Genomic DNA, 17,591 nt, shown 5'->3' with positions numbered 1-17,591 from the left:
ATGACCTTAAGAAGCACAAACAGGCAATCGGGGTTAAAACAATATAATTACATACAATAAAATATTCCAAAGATTGTAATATTCCAGTCAAAACAATAATGACTCCAATTTTAATAGGACTTTAAATGAACTTCTTTTTTTATTTGACTATTTTTATGTTCCGTTACAATACATTGATAAACACAATCTGTTTTCTGTTAAAATAAAACATTGCTTACTGTACTCCAGTTTCATTAAGAGTTTGGTTATTCACCCAAACCCAGTTTCCCTCAGTTTTCAGATCAGTGAGACCAATCCAATGCTGTTCTTCAATTTCAGAAGCCAGAAAATCCTAATAGATAAAATTGTACATTTTTATATAATTACTGCTTACATAAATCATATATTTTCTATAATTTGTGGTTATACGGTTAAACTAAACCATATATAAGGCTCGTTTATTTTTATGTTCTGTGCAAACATACTTTTTTATACGTTTTTTTCTAGTGAAATAGAAGTTCTTCATTTAACTACTTAAATACGAACTGGCAAAAGTACGACTATGAATAAGTCGTGAAGGAGATATTTTAATTATTTATCAATAAACTCGTGTTTTCTGAGTCAGTGTTGGCTGCAAAAATGACTTTAATGATGATGACTTGCCATCTCCACAGTACATTGGACGAACCTTTATAGAGAAATGCACCTTTCATATGTATTACATAAACACAAAGTAAGCTTTTTGTAGACATTTCGAGCTTTCCACAGATATATTTATTTTGCCTTTGAGGCAAGAATAGCCTATATGCTGAGTTTTTTAGTTCATGGAAATTGAGGTGACAGGAAGCGCATCCTGTTTTCTTATTCCTATTGTGAGTATACACAATAGCAGACCCTTTACAGTTTTGAATGATATACAGTATTACTCTGTATGAACAAAAATGGTGCTGTATTCTAAGTTATAGTTTGTTTCTATATATTTTGATCAAAACCTGTCAAACTACAGTGCTTGGATTCAAGAGAATCATTTCCAATATCATTTATTTTGCAATTTCTTAAACTTACTTGTTCTGTTTGGCTGGTTATGGTGACCAGGTCTGCTCCTTTTGAAACACAGAAAGACCTGCTGCTTGACCAGTCCATTTTATTAGAGCTGAATAAGTACAACTTTCCATGAAAGTTTGTTTTGCAGTTCAGAGTCTGTGCTGTGAAGTCTGAAATAAAAAAATAAAACAAAACACATTCATATAAAGCGGTTAATATTAAGTTAAAAAAATGTCTCTCACATTTTCCTTATGTAAAACCTTTTTTGATTTGGTGCATGTAATATATGTATAGTGCTTAGTGCATAGTTTTCTGTGCAGACAGTTGCACTGTAACACTGGCATCTGTTTAAAGAAAAAATAAATCAGCAGCCGACAGTGCTGTCACACAACTTCTTAATCCACCAGTATAGCCACATCTAGGGGTTGGAGATGGGTAGGTTTAGGGGTGGATATAGATATCAGGGGGTGAAGACCGGTAGGCTTATATAAGTATATTTAAGGTAGGAGGAGTTGGATCTGGATCCAACCACACCCCTTGGATCTTGTGTTCTGCAGTGAGGACTATCTCAAAAAACTGAAGGAAGTGACCATGCTTCTTGTGCTCACAGTCCATTGTGTGCAAGAGCAGAGATAAACTTTCCTAATTAGGGGTGTTGCAATAAACTGGTTTTGACGATAACCATGATATTCAAAGCAACAATTAGCGATATCGTATTAATTTACTGTGTGGCAATATGCCGTTATTAGCGATAACCACAATATTTAAAATGAACAGTTCTCTTTTGATAACACCACATGTAATTACTCCAGTGTCAGTACCTGGTTGAGCACACAGGTGGCATTATTGTACCTTAACGCTGACATTGTCACACAAGAAGAAGATGCAGCGCTCGCAGCTAATGTGAGAAGAGCAGTGTTCATTAAATTGCCATTATTTTACTAGTCATACAATGGGAAATATTATTTTAACTTGTTAACAGCGGTTTTCTGTGTTTTAAAATTTTTATAATAAGCCCGTTTTCTTTACTCGTCTTGTTTTTGAATTTGCAATCAATAATGTCTGTGTGTATTAACCTCATCTGCGGTCATTCTTCAGTAAGGTTCATTAGTTAACATATATAAATAACATATGTTATGCAACAATATTGTGACAGGCCAGGTCCAAATTGAAAATAATACTGATATATTTTCTGCTCGATTCATGAATTGATACAGTGGGATTACCAGGACATCAAAACATTCAGTAAAAACAAATAGTTCATTAAAAAATCAATTACACATATTAAGATCAATCACTTACATTGAGAGTTTCTAGTGGAATGTCGAGGAAATATCGGTGTTTAACTGTCGATACTGTCCCCTAGTGGTCGGGAGCATTTCCATTGTGTTGTGGCTGAATGTCGTTGTGTTGTGAGCTTATGTTTCCTTTTTTTGTCGTTATGTTTGCTTTTTAATGTTGTTCTGTTTGCGTTTTAATTTCGGTGTGTTTTGCACTACTGGACCAACATAGTTATCATATGTATTCAAGATATTCCCTTTCAGTCGGACACTTTGATGTTGTGTGTAAAGTCCAACACTAGAGATCCCTATACAAAGAGCCACAACTGACTGAACTGCATTACGAGTCCATGGTGGCGTAGAAGCTGACAAGACCAGTGTGTCACAAATAAGTGTTACTCTCCTGCTCATAACCTTCTAACACCCAGACAGTATAATATTTTTCTCCTTTATTTGGGAGAGTTACCAATAACGGTGAAGTTCATCTCAGTCTGAAGCCTTTTTATATGCTTAAAATACTAATAAACATTCAATGGCTGGTGAACCTGGTTGTTGGGAAGTGTTCACTTCCTCCAGTGAGAAAACAACACTACGTAATCTACATCCTACCTGAAGTGAGGGGACATGTGGAGATACATCCTATGCACTTACTAGAGGAAGTACTACATAGGGAAGGTTCTGTGGTGGGCTCCACATAAGGGGAGAACAACCAAACACCCCCCTCACAGTTGTCATGAAGAGCAAAATTAGCTATATAGACCAAAATAATTTTTTGAACCAGGCTGTAAACGTGTTTTTTTTTTGTTTTTTTTTTTGCCGTTAAGTTGCCATTTTAACATGGGGAGTCTATGGGATTGACTCCCTTTTAAGACCATCCTCTAGCGGCCAGTAAGGCCCCATCCACATGGAGACTTGTTGTGCTGTTTACACACACATTTTGTATTGTATAGGCATTTTGTCCACACGGATCTGGCATTTTGGGAGAGTGAAACCAATTTTTTTTTAACTGGGTACCAGAAAGGACAGCGAATCCGTATATTTTCTGAAACTAGTCAGACACGTAATGTAACAGCAACAAAAACATGAACAAACACTGAATTATTGTCTTTTTATTAACTAACATTAACACAGGTTAATAAATGTATTGTTCCATGTTCGTTTGCATACCACGCATAGGCATAGTCCAAGTCTTCTTCTCCATTTTTAGTGTATCCCTGTGGCAGAATTACAACACCACATGCTGGTCTGGCATGTATGCTACATCGTTTTGTGTTGGTTTTGTGGATTCGTGTGGACACAGATATTTCTTGAGATGAGATAACAAAAAAGCTCTGACTTCGTGTGGACATACAATAGCCTAAGTCACTTCCTTATGGGCTTCACAAGGGAGGTTGCCACTTGGAAAATACACATATGGGACTGCCATAGGGAGTTACAACATATGGAGCACTAACCCAGTACAAGAGTTCACTCGAGGGATAATTACAGGTATTAGGTTCTGCAGTAAGAGTGCTTGAATGATGGAGATGATAGTCCAGGGTTCATAAAAGGAACTGAAACTGGAAGCAAAAATGCACATTATCACCTTAAGAGAGGGAAATGTGCTAATGCAAGTGCTACAGTTTTCCAGTCATTTGAATTGAAGTGCTAGCACCCAGAACGCTAGATGGAACTGGTTCCTTTCATTGATCTATATATGACTGGATCACTCATCACGTTCTAAACTGCCAACAGACAGTGAAGCCACCGGAAGTGTTCGATCCGCGATCTTACTAATCTCTACCAGCAGAGAGCACCATTGAGTTACATTCAAACCGCTGACCTAAAATCACCTGATTTGAAGTAAATCAGTCAAATGGAATTAGTTTTTATGTTATGCGTATGTAAATTAATGTTTACTTCAGATGCTATCGGCAGTCTTCACGGTCTTTTGGGGCAGTATAAGCGATATATTTAAACCGTTTAAGTTGTGTGTCTGCTGCACACCGATGACACAGGTAACTGATCCATTACAAAATATAGCTTATTTCTTTATGAACATAATTATTCAGGAATTATTAAACATGAACGTATTAGTATCAGAAATGGATTTGAATATATTACAATGAATAATACAATTAAAAAGCTTAACTTACTATCTTGGAAATAAAGCTTTATGTCTTTAAATCCGTACTGTATATAGTCAGTTATTTCTCTGAATAAATTCAGATTTCAGAACGAACACTTTGTCATTTGTAATATGTTTTGTATGTATGGGACAAATCGATTAGGCCCAATATATGGGCAGTTGGCAGACACAGGTACTCTACATTTATACACACAAATGTATCTCTCTCTCTCTCTCTCTCTCTCTCTGTCTCTCTCTCGATCAACTAATCAATTGATAAATAATTAAAATAAATGTTATAATACATTAATTTTAATAAATGTGATCTTGCACATTGCTGTATCTGATTTTAACATGGACACAATGTTTGTGCTAATGAGCTGTAACAGATGAAAATAACTGCAATTTTTACCCTTCTGTTTAATTATTTCTCTGCAAACATCATCAACAGACAGTGGTGGACAGTAACGGAGTAGCTTAAGTACATTTTTCAATTATCTGTACTTTACTGGAGTAGTTTTATTTTGAGTAACTTTTACTTTTACTTCCCTACATTCCAAAGCATAAGATCGTACTTTTAACTTCACTACATTTCATAAAACATATCGTTACTCCCTATAATATATCACGTCACGTGCAGAGGTGGGTAGTAACGAGTTCCATTTACTTCGTTACATTTACTTGAGTAATTTTTCGGGGTAACTAATACTTTTCTGAGTATATTTAAAGATGGGTACTTTATACTCTTACTTGAGTCAATTTTTACATTTTCGTACAGAAAAATCTGTACTTTTACTGTGGGCGACGCTCCTCTCGTTACTTTATCTTAATGCAATAAATGTTATAAATGCTTCAGTTAATTCCAAACGCGCCGTCTACTTTTCTCTAGGCAATGAGCGATGCCCATTCGCGAATGATTCATTCTTTTGAGTCAATTCTGTTCAAAGGCTTGATCAAACCAATTGGCAAACGAGTGAATTGGTTCATGAATCAGTTTGAATGAGTCATTCAGTTCACTGCCGCACGCGCTGAGCGTCGCGCTTCACTCAGAGTTGTAACGTTTAACATCAGCAGCGTTGAAAACGTGGCTATGGAACTGCACTGAATTGAAAGCAAATCTGCAAAGGCTATTATTTGCTTGCGATGGAGATCCTTATTAGATGAACGCGTGTGCTGTCTACTGTTTAACAGGTAATAACTTGGGCTACATTCGATTACAGTACACGATACCACTTGTGACATTAGTTTGTTGTACGTGTGTGGCTTATAACAGAGGGGAGTCAAGTTGAATGCAGCTTCCAAAAAACAAAAAATAGCCAATTAAGATTTTATTAATTTATCACACCGGTGCGGGTACGTTCAGCAAGTCATGTCATCAGCTGCTAAATTCAGATCTGTGATGGCTGGCTGGCGCTGAGCCAGAGACAGATGCGTTTTTACAGCGCTGCGCATTAACCAATCACACACGATTCTGTTGAGCTTTTGAATGCAATGGCCAATCAGAGGCGTTCCGATGAGTCATCGCTGAAATGCCGGTATTTCCTTCACTCACTCACTGACTGAATACCTCTTTCTGGTGAATTCTCTCGTCAGAAACAACAAAGTGCAGATTTGTGTACGAATCTATAATTAAGATATTGATTTCACGCAGGGGCGGAGCGGGGGGGTGGCTAATGGGGCTTAAGCCCCGAATGTTTTGTCAAAAGCCCCGAATCTTTTAGCTTTTTTAAAATAACTTCAACTTTGTTTCATTTCCTCTCAGTCTCTCAGACTGGAGCGGCAAAAAAAAGGAACAAAAGCTCTATTACTGTGCGTTGTGGCGGACGGTAAAGCATCACGCATCACTTCGCTTGTTTGCCAACTGCCGATAAAAACTAACGAAGAAGAATATAAATCATCTTCTTCGTCGTTGTCATTAGGGGCTGGTGGGCTTTTTATTTCACCACCATTGTAGCGAGCTCACTTACTAACCGCCTGAAATTAACATTATGGACATAACAGCATAACTCGTAACAGCAAACCTCACCGGCCAGAGAGAGATTCAAAAGCAATATATCCCAATGTATCAAATGCTAAGTTATTTCAGGGCATGTTTTACAACTGTTCTCGGCACATTAGTGGGATAAGAAGATAGATTAATTGAGAAATATAGCTGGAGAACAATTAAATACAAAATAGTTTGTAGGCTCTACTGGGTGAATATTTTTTTTTTCTGAGTAACCATAATTTTCCCAGATAGTGTATAGATTTTTAGGCATTCTGTTATCTCAAACAGCCTGAAAAATAGTGCATTTAGCTGACATAAATGGGGGAAAAAAATCTCCCCTGCGGAGTACACCCCTGCAGCCCGCTAGGTTTGGGCTAAGCCCCGAATGTTTACATCTTCTGGCTCCGCCCCTGATTTCACGGTGTTAAAAGTTTGGGTGTTTCTGAGAGTGATTGAAATCTAGACTGTCAGTGAAAATTATCTTTAATAATGTAAATGTTATTTGCTCTCTTTCTGAACAATGAAAGATTAGTAGCAATATTTATCTAACATTAACATTCAATGTTATATTCACATTTAATATAAAGTCAGTCGTATTAAAAATATGTTATGGCATGACACCGATATATGTTACTTAATTCAGACTTAATAAGATATTTTTAAAATATTTTTAATAAGTGATTTTTTTGCACTAAAAAATCTTTTAACTGCACTGTTGTTCACTTCATTGATTTGCACTATATCTGTCATTTGCCTTGCGCTGCTTTATTTAACTTTATTTTTAATTTTATTATATGTCTTTTTTTAATAATTCCCTTATTGTATAGTTGTATCTACATTTTATGTTTGATCTAGTTATTTTTTAGGCTTTAATGTTATCTGTATGCACCGGGGTCTGAGAGTAACGCAATTTCGATTCTCTGTATGTACTGTACATGTGGAAATTGACAATAAAGCAGACTTGAACTTGAACTTGTACTTAAGTAAACAGACAGGGTTTTATAATAAATTGGAGTAAAGGCTGATGAAATATATACATTATACACACACACATACATTACATACATTTGATCTATGTGTCTAAATAAAAATAGGCTCCGTATATATGACCCAAAGTGACTAGTAACTAACTAGGTACTTGAGTAGATTTTTTATCCGATACTCTTTTACTCTTACTCAAGTAGGCCTAACTATTCCAGACTAGTACTTTTACTTGAGTAAATATTTCTAGAATTACTTTTACTTTTACTTGAGTAAAGTTTTCGGGTACTCTACCCACCTCTGATCACGTGCTCCGACACGCAGAAGCGGTGTCTGGTTCATCATGAACGAACTGAGTCTTTTCAAAATAAACTTTAATCGGATCGCGAATCGCACCAAACGATTCGTTTACGAATTTGAATGATCCGATTGCAGCTGTTCTGGAGTCGACCACTCACTGATTCAAATGAACCGTTTAGTGCGAGTCTCCAGAAGTAAGAACCGGCAGATCTTGTGAGCGTGCGTGCGTCTGATGTTGCTAAAAGTAAGTTATTAATGTCGAAATTTAGGATTAATTATTGTAACTGAAAATCATATTTAGGTCAAAATTGTCAGTTGTTTGGGAACTAAATCCGCTGTAAAGAGTGATCTGTTTAAGCCCACTGAAATGCTCAAGTGCAAACGATGCAGACACATCAATCAGCGTCTCTGTGTTTTAGGTTAAAAAATAAAATAAAATAACCTTAAACTAACATAGATTAAATAAAATAACTCATGCATGTCCAAATTCCCCGCTACCGTAATATTAACAGTTTTATTAAAATGCTACCATGACGTCTGTTTTTTTATTGTGTATCAACAGTAACGTTATACATATGTATATTGTTTGGATTAACTAGACGAGTAACGTTAGACAGACATGAATGTTTATTCATAACCGTACTGAAAATAAGTAAATATTGTAGCTGATGCTAAATGTCTAGCTAACAAGCTTGCTGGTGCTAACTTGAGGTAATTTTTATAAATAATGTCCAAATATTTTTATTCAACCACCTATATATATATATATATATATATATATATATATATATATATATATATATATATATATAGATTACATCAAGGGACAAAAGAAAGGATGTGATGTTCAGAACATGGTAACTATAATTATCAAAGAGGGGAAGAGATGCACCCCATTTGGCCAGGGGTGAGACAAGGTTTGAGAAGGAAAAAATCTTTATGAAAATATAATTATATTTTCCTTAAAATGTTCTTCCTAACTTCCGGCCTTATTATCATGTCATATATAACTGTGATGTTCTGTAAAACCACAAACTTTAAAACACAAGTCCATATCAGCAACAAAAATATATCTTGACTCCATATAGTGGTTATTTTGGAAAAAATCCCAGGTATTTTGAGCAGTAGGATTATAAAAAAAAAGTGCTAATATAAAATTAAATTAGCCTATATAAAATTGCTAACATCTATCTTTCAGTACTTTTTTACTTAAGTACATAACAAATTGAGTACTTTTGTACTTTCACTTGAGTAAAATTGAAAAAGGAGTACTTTTACTTTTACTGGAGTAATATTTTATTATATGTATCTGTACTTTTACTCAAGTTTATTTATTTAATTTTAACTTTTTATTCATCAAAGAATCCTGAAAAAAGTATCACAGATTCCAAAATAATATTTGGTAGCACAACTATTAATAGTTCTAATAATAAATCATCATATTTTCATTATTTCTAAAGATCATGTGACACTGAAGACTGGAGGAATGATGCTGAAAATACAGCAAATAGATTATATTTTAAAGGATATTAAAATAGAAACCATTATTTTATATATTTTATTTTGATAATTTAGAATTATTACTGAAATACAACCCTTTTTTGTTCCAAACAGTTCATTGAACAATAATAAATGAAGTACCTGAAGCTGACAATGAAGTAAATGTATAATAATTAGCAAAGATGATTAATTTAGCGCTGTAAACACGCGTGTGAGGGGCGGAGACTTTTACTTTTACGGAGACTTTTACTCTTTTACTATAGCAATTTATTTTTAGATACTTGATCTGAGTCTTTCGTAGATTTGTAGAGTTATTAGAGTATAGAGTTATTAGAGAAATTGAGTTATTTTTTACATTCTTTGGTCGAAGTTTTCAGATCGGCACTTCGGAGCCTGTTCGCGACTCTGTTGATTCAGATCGGCACTTCGGAGCCTGTTCGCGACTCCGTTGATTCAGATCGGCACTTCGGAGCCTGTTCGCGACTCCGTTGATTCAGATCGGCACTTCGGAGCCTGTTCGCGACTCGGTTGATTCAGATCGGCACTTCGGAGCCTGTTCGCGACTCGGTTGATTCAGATCGGCACTTCGGAGCCTGTTCGCGACTCGGTTGATTCAGATCGGCACTTCGTCCACCACTGTCAACAGATTTAACTTGTCAATGCTGGCAAATGACCATACTATAAATGAGATAATGCATGGCTAGCTGTGCATAAAACAAATTTTAATGTACTTTGCTTTGCGTCGGGTGGTTCTTTGCCTCCACGATGAGCATTAATAATTATTTATTGACAAATAATTATTATTGGTTGAAACATAGGTGCATCCCTAAATATTACATGTGTATTACTTATACTCACACTTGATTCCCAGAACACAGAGACCTCCAAGAGCAAAAACAAGAGAGATGCTGAGGATAATCAGTAGAACTTTTGTCCACTTAGTAGAAGTGCCTTTTTGCTTTTGAATGGATTTTCCTGTGGTTACAAATAAAGAGGAACAGAGGATCCTGAACAATTGTTTATATTTCTGAATCTGTATCTATTGTAGAAATTCAGTTTATAGCCATGATGATCTATATTTTTACATGCATACATGTAATGTTGTTTAAAAGAATAGATACTTGTCATAATTTGTATTTTTTTGTTGCTGTTGTTGTTTGTTAGAATGTTTGTTAGAATGTGTGGAAAAAACACAACCTACACAATAAATTTGTTATTAGCGTCTTTATATTATAATGTTGGATGTATGAATGAAACATTTTACACAGGTCTTTCTGTTGTGGAAGTCATTCTAACATGATCTTGATATCTGTTCTCTTCTCAGAAGTTCAGTACTTTACCTCTGATCAACATAACTGAGCAGAATAAATTATTAAAGATGCCAGCATTCTCTTACCTCTGTACTGAGTGCAGTTACGATCTGAAGTTGTTGGTAAAGCCATGTCATCATTATAATAGATTGGATCCATTTCATTAACCTTAAAAGACATGCCTGAGACAGCAGGTTGAGTGTTTGCCAGAAACACGGAACTCACAGAAGTATTAATACAGAAATGGCTGTCATTTATATAGACAGAAAACACAAGAAGTGATAGAACATATTTAAGTCCATTTTTAAGTCCAGATTGTAGTATATTTAAAGAAGTGTTTAATATTCAGTTATTTTGTACATTTGAAAGAGTTTCGGTTATGTTTTTATGGTAATAGTTTTTTTGGTAATTATTGACAGCAATGGTCCTAAAACCAATGCTTAGGTTAAATTTACATTTAGCATGCCTCAGGTTTGCAAATGCAAATACAATGCACAGTAAGTTAATGACATTACCACAAATGAAATGCCTTTAAATAAGCAAAAAACACTATATTTATGTAGCCTTCTGACAGCAGAAGTTCCACTCTTCCACATATGTTAACCACAAAAACATGAACAAACTTTTAATATAAATACAATGGAAAACACAATAACATGAACTCTTTTAAATTTCCAACATAACTGAACATTAAACACAATCAGGTGTTTCAGTTCCCTTCACTAAAGAATCTATATAAAATCACTTAAATTCAACATCTACTTTCCTGATCCAACATGCCTGGAGTTAATAATTCACTGCTCGGTTTCAGTTAAAATCTGTGACAAAATGGTCATCAATTATGTTGCTTTAACTTATTTTAATTAAGCAAACTGAATGTACATTCCAAAAAGGAAAGAACTGGAGGAAATAGAGAACAAATCTCTTTTGATGCTTGCTTTTCATAAATTATCTTGTTATTCTGTGAGGCATAAGTACAATTTATTTTACAGAAACATTTAACTTTCAATTTAATTCAAGTTTATTTGTATATCGTTTATAATACATGTCATTGCAAAGCAACTTTAAAGAAAATTAAGTTTCTACAATATTTAGTAGTAGCTTATCAGTGTTGACTGTCAGTTCCCTTGGGATATCGCTTCGATAGACCAATCTACTTCGAGTTTAAACTAAACGAGCCAATTCACATTGGCATGTAATTATTGCATCCAGCTGCCGCTGATCACAGCGTGAGTATAATAAGGCAGCAGGTACAATGCATACCAGCTTTTCGCTCCGGAGCTGAGCGTTAGTATCGTTCTGCTCAACTGTGTCTGCTGTGAACTACGAATACAGCATGCTCTCGAAAGCTTAGTGTGTTGGAGAGACGGCGCTTCAGCGGTGGTCATTCCTGTTTCGAGTGGGTTGTGCACTTCAGGCTGTACTACCCCTTGTCGTGTTGCAAGCGGCCAACTCTCCTGTGCACCTCAGCACTGAAAGAGCATTTCCTAAAGAGCAAATTTCTCTAAAAGAGCTTCATGGATGCGTCTTCGTAAAAATGACGGATTGTCCTAATGAGGATGCCGTTTCACTTGTGCGTTTCTGGGTGCAGTCGCTAACTGGCAATGGGGGATGGTCACGATCGCTGCCTCACGTGTCTGGGTGTCAAGCACACTGAGGTGGCCTTAGTGTTCCCACTGTGGGAAGATGACCATCTCGGAGCTACAAATCAGTCTCTGCTACCCTCAGGGGGGCGGAGTCCCATTGCCGCGATCTGGTGCTCACTCTGGCGGCCGAAAGATGAGAATCACTTCCGGCAGTAGTGCAGGTGGTTTGAGGATTACAGTGTTGGCAAACCTTGCAGGGAACTAACCCTCTGGGGACCATTACTCCTCTTGCACCTCCGATCCAGTGGAGCAACCCATGGAACACGTCATGGAAGGCACCTTTTACTGCCAGAAACCGGTCGATGAGCTCCTCCTCCCTCACCACCCTCAATGGCGGTGCAGCGAAGGGGTTCTTGGTGATTTTGCCGGAGGAGCGTGCGAGTTTCCGGTTTCTCAATGCCCCTGTGTCCCAGACTGGCCTCTTCGGCAATGCCATCGAGAGCTTTGCCCAGCAGTCCTCTGCTGCCCAGAAACAGACTGAGCATTGAGATGCTATGTAGACCGAACACAAAGCTTCAGGACCTCAGACCAGCTCTTCATCTGTTACGGAGGCCGGCAGAAGGGGAATGCCGTCTCTAAGCAGAGGATGGCCCACTGGATTGTGGATGCCATAACCCTGGCTTATCAGGCACAGGGTTTGCCCTGCCCATTTAGGTTGGAGCTCACGAAACTATAAGTGTTGCATCCTCCTGGACGCTGCCTTGTGGTGCCTATGTGGTGCCTGGGCTATGGGGCTTTGGTAGGGATCCCAATTTTTGTCTGTCACCGACGTGACATCTAGAGTGACCGACTGAAAGGGAATGTCTCTGTTACCTATGGTAACCCTCATTCCCTGAAGGAGGGAACAGAGATGTCACGTCCCATCGCCACTGTTGCTGTACCACCCCTGAGCCCATCGGGTCACCGGCTCGGCTCCTCAGCGAAAACCTGGTATGCATTGCACCTGCTGCCTTATTATACTCACACTGTGATCAACAGCAGCTGGATGCAGTAATTGCATGCCAATGTGCATTGGCTCGGGATGTAAATCCCATGGCAGAAAAGAGAAACAAATAGAGACATGATTACCGTAGCTGCTTTTACAACCAAGTAAAATTAATTAGTTTGACCCACGCTAAAGAATAATAATGCGCATTTGATCAGATACAACTGCAGTCACAAATTATGAGATACATTATTTGAATGCTTGGCGATATATATATATATATATATATATATATATATATATATATATATATATATATATATATATATATCAGTTATATATAGAGACTGTAGAATTGGGGGTAATTGATCATATTTTCTTGACGTGGTAAGGACTCTAGCCGCTGCATTTTGGACTACCTGTAGCTTGTTTATTGAAGATGCAGGACAACCACCTAGAAGTGCATTACAATAGTCCAGTCTAGAGGTCATGAATGCATGAACTAGCTTTTCTGCATCAGAAACAGGTACAGTAACATGTTTAGTAGCTTGGCAATGTTTCTATGATGGAAGAATGCTGTTTTTGTAACATGGGAAATATGGTTTTCAAAATACAAGTTGCTGTCTAATTTAACACCCAGATTTCTGACTGTAGAGGAAGTAACAGTACATCCGTCTAGTTGCAAACTGTATAATCTACAAGATTCTGTGTACTGTTTTTGGGTCCAATATGTAATGGAGTGAAAATAGCAGAGGACCTAGGACAGATAATTGTGGCACTCCATATTTTACTGGTGATAATAAAAAAATATTTTTTACATATTTTTTAGACCTGTCATTATGTCCTGACAGTAGAATATGAGACAGATAATCTGTGAAAAAAATCAAGCTCCTCTGGCTCCTCCCAGTGGTCCTATTGCCATTTGCAGAAACTCCATCGCTCCCGGTAAAAAATAACCAATCAGAGCTGCGGTCCGTAACTTTGTTTGTGTTCAAAATGTAGAAAAATATATATAATAAGTGAGTACACCATGAATCCATTTTCCAAACCGTGTTTTTAGCTTGTCCTGAATCACTAGGGTGCACCTATAATAAGTGTTTATATTCGGACTATTTTAGATTTCTTCGGGGGTACCGCGGCGGAGTAACCCAGTACCTTTGTGATTCTTCATAGACATAAACAGAGAGAAGTAGTTCCGGCTACGATGTTCTTCCGCAAGACGCAAGCAGTTCTGTTTATTAACCGCTAGAGCGTCAAAAGTTCCCTACCGCAGCTTTAACCTTGAAATTATATTTAGTTGAGAATATTAAAGTTAGCCATCTTAAGTAACGTTTTACATTTAATGTAATTATTCAGCTTATTTAGGCTAATAATATCCAAAAGATAAAGGAATTATGCTGTTTAAAAAAACACCATGAAAAATAAAAACTCACCTTTCAGTTCCCTATCTGTCGGTCACTACGAGTTATGTCGACCGACAAATGGGGTCTCACTTGGGAGGCCAATCATCTCTGAATTTAAGAGAAAACGCCAATGAAAATTGGCTAGTGGATTAACATACCTGAGCCACTCCCGTGCCGACGGGTATAAATAGGGCGACAGGTGCATCCACTCATTATATTTTTGCTTCGGAGCCGAGTGGTTGTATGAAAGCTGTTATACTCCACAAAGCCATTCATCTGCTGTGTCGGGATGCTGTTCTGGTTGGCGGTACGGCGCAAACAGCGGTGTCCCTTTCAGCGATTCCCCTGGGCGCTTCAACTAAGAGAGCAGATTTCCTAAAAGAGCTAATCGCGGACGATTCGCGTCTTTTTCAAGACGCCGTTTCGTCCGCGTCCTTTTGGATGCGGTCGTTTCCTGTTCTCTGACAACGGCCACGTTCGCTCTCTTCCGTGTCTGGGCATTCAGCACGCTGAAGGCGCGTTCGTGGATGGTTCATGCACGCACTGAGTGTGTGACCATGGCAACGCTGTGATCGTGTCTCCCCTTTCTTAAAGGGAAGGGAGCAGACCCCTCTGTCACTACCCGTTCTGGTTTCTCTGTCTCGAGCAGAGGACCGCCGGCTAGTGCTCTGGGAGATTTGAAGGTGACAATGAGAGCTTCTCCGCCGGGCCATGCCCACGGACCTCTTACCCCTTCCGCAGTGTTTGTCCTGTGCGGCTGCTGAGTGATTTTGCTGGGCTGTCTTATGGCAGTCCCAACGGGTCATTCAGTTTGCCGCCGGAGATCAGATGTCGATTGCAGCATCGGGGATGGGCTGTTGACCTCTGTGGATGAAGATTCAGCGGGGCTGCCCCCCTCGGGTGTTGTCGCCACTGCCGAATTAGACCCAGAGTTGACAGCCGTGCTTGCCCGGGCAGCTGTGAGCATCAGGATGGAGGTGAATGCACCGCCCAGCCCTGAGTGCTCATGGCTGTTTGATTGGTTCTCGTGTGGAGCGCGACTCACAAAACCGCGTTTTACTCTGGTTCCTTTCTTCCCGGATGTGCATGGGGAAGTGATATAGTCGTGGATGGCCCCTTTTACGGCCGGAAGCAGCTCATTTGGTTCCTCCGTCCTCACTACCCTCGATGGCGGGGCAGCTAGGGGTGCGTTGACATTCCCCAGTAGGAGAGTGCGATTGCGGTGCACTTGTGTCCGCAAAACGCCGCCATTGGGAGGGATAGTCCGCGCCTCTCACCCAAGGCCTGTAAGCTGTCGGCTGCGCTCGCTACCAAGGCTTACAGTGCTGCGGGCCAAGCTGTCTCTGCTTTGCATGCCATGGCTGTCCTGCAAACCCAACAAGCCAAGGCTTTAACAAATGCACGAGGGTAGGACCAACCCGAGGTTGATGCAGGAGCTGCGCATGGCGACTGACCTCCCCCTTCTGGGTGACGGAAGTCACAACGCAGTCCCTCGGGTAGGCGATGTCCACTCTGGTGGTCCAGTAGTGCCGTTTCAGGTTCAGCCTGGTCTGTATGAGAGACATTGACAGTGCATTTTCTCGATGCTCCCATGTCCCAGGCTGTCCTGTGTGGCGACGCTGTCAGGGGCTGTGCCCAGTAGTTCCTGACAGAACAACAGCAGACTGAGGCCATACAGCACATCTCGCCACGACGTGATCCTCCGGTTGCCACCATTCCGTCGCAGGCAGTGCCTCAGCCTGCTCGTCGCCGTGGGCGCCCCCCTGCGTCCTCCACACCAGCTCCGCCCCGTGCTGAGAGTTCTTCGGGGCCGGCGCGTCAAGCCCCGCGCAGGAGAGCGGCGCCCACCGTGTCACTCCCGGCTGCGAAGTCCTCAAAGAAGTCGACTAAACGGCCCTGACACGGGCAACTCGGAGATGTGGGAATCTGCTCTTCAGGAGCTGGTGAAGACAGCGCCAATCCTTCCTTCCCCCGGGGGAGGGCCGGTTGGAAAATCTTCAGTTATGTTTCTTTCTGTTCCGCCGCTGGTCAAATGGCCAGTGGCACCCACTTTTTCAATTTCCCTTTCCTCGGAGACGCAACACCTCTCCACGCGTCTCTGGCCAGTTCCTCCGGGAACACGGGAGTGTGGCTGTGATGACCCAGTACGCAATGCCTTCTGGGCCTTCCGACACAACTCCCCATCGCTGCACCACTGCGGGTATGTCGACTGTCCCTTTGGTGCCACTTGTACGGAGTCTGGGAGCGTGGCTTGCGCTGCCCAACCCGTCACGCTGGCTCATCCAGACGGTCTGACTCGGCTACGTGATTCAGTTTGCCCGGCGACCCCCCAAGTTAAATGGCGTGCTCGAGACTTCGGTGGCAGTCCGGGACGCCTCTGTCTTGCGCGAGGAGATTGCTGTCCTGCTGGCAAGGGTGCAATTGAGCCGGTCCCTCCAGGCGAGATGAGGACGGGGTTTTACTGCCCTTACTTCATCGTACCCAAGAAAAGCGGTGGCCTTCGGCCTATCCTGGATCTGCGAGTCTTGAATCGGGCCCTGCTTAAGCTCCCGTTCAAGATGCTGATGCAGAAACGCGTTCTCAAATGCGTTCAGCCCCAGGACTGGTTTGCAGCGATCGACCTGGAAGACGCTTACTTTCATGTCTAGATCCTCCCTCGCCACAGAACGCTCTGCGGTTTGCATTCGAGGGTCAGGCATGGCAGTACAAGGTCCTCCCCTTCGGGCTCTCCCTGTTCCCCCGTGTCTTCACGAAGCTCACGGAGGGCGCCCTTGCCCCACTGGGAAGTGGGCGTCTGGATCCTCAACTATCTCGACGACTGGCTCATTATGGCCCGGTCCCGAGAGCAGTTGTGCGATCACAGGGACTTGGTGCTCCGGCACCTCAGTCAGTTGGGGCTTCAGGTCAACCGAGAGAAGAGCAAGCTCTCCCCTGTGCAGAGAATCTCTTATCTCGGTATGGAGTTAGACTCGGTGAGTATGACGGCACGGCTCACCAGCGAGCGTGCCCAGTCAGTGCTGGAACGGACAACACTTTCGTACATCAACCGACAGGACGGTCTACAATCATGTCGCATGTCTCAACTCGCCCGCCATCTCCTCCTCTGGAGTCAGACGTGGCTCAAGTCGC

The 17,591-nt window shown here is 40.5% G+C and overlaps 1 pseudogene; it reads right to left on the bottom strand.

Moving 5' to 3' along the window:
- Positions 1-214: 214 nt before the first annotated feature.
- Positions 215-12,619, bottom strand: LOC113061929 (C-type lectin domain family 1 member B-like; annotated as a pseudogene).
- Positions 12,620-17,591: the final 4,972 nt, after the last annotated feature.

The sequence above is a fragment of the Carassius auratus genome, chromosome 44, assembly GCF_003368295.1.
Source record: "Carassius auratus strain Wakin chromosome 44, ASM336829v1, whole genome shotgun sequence".
NCBI lineage: Eukaryota > Metazoa > Chordata > Actinopteri > Cypriniformes > Cyprinidae > Carassius > Carassius auratus.
The sequence above is the reverse complement of the archived record's forward strand: the minus strand, read 5'-3'. Positions and strand labels throughout refer to the sequence as shown.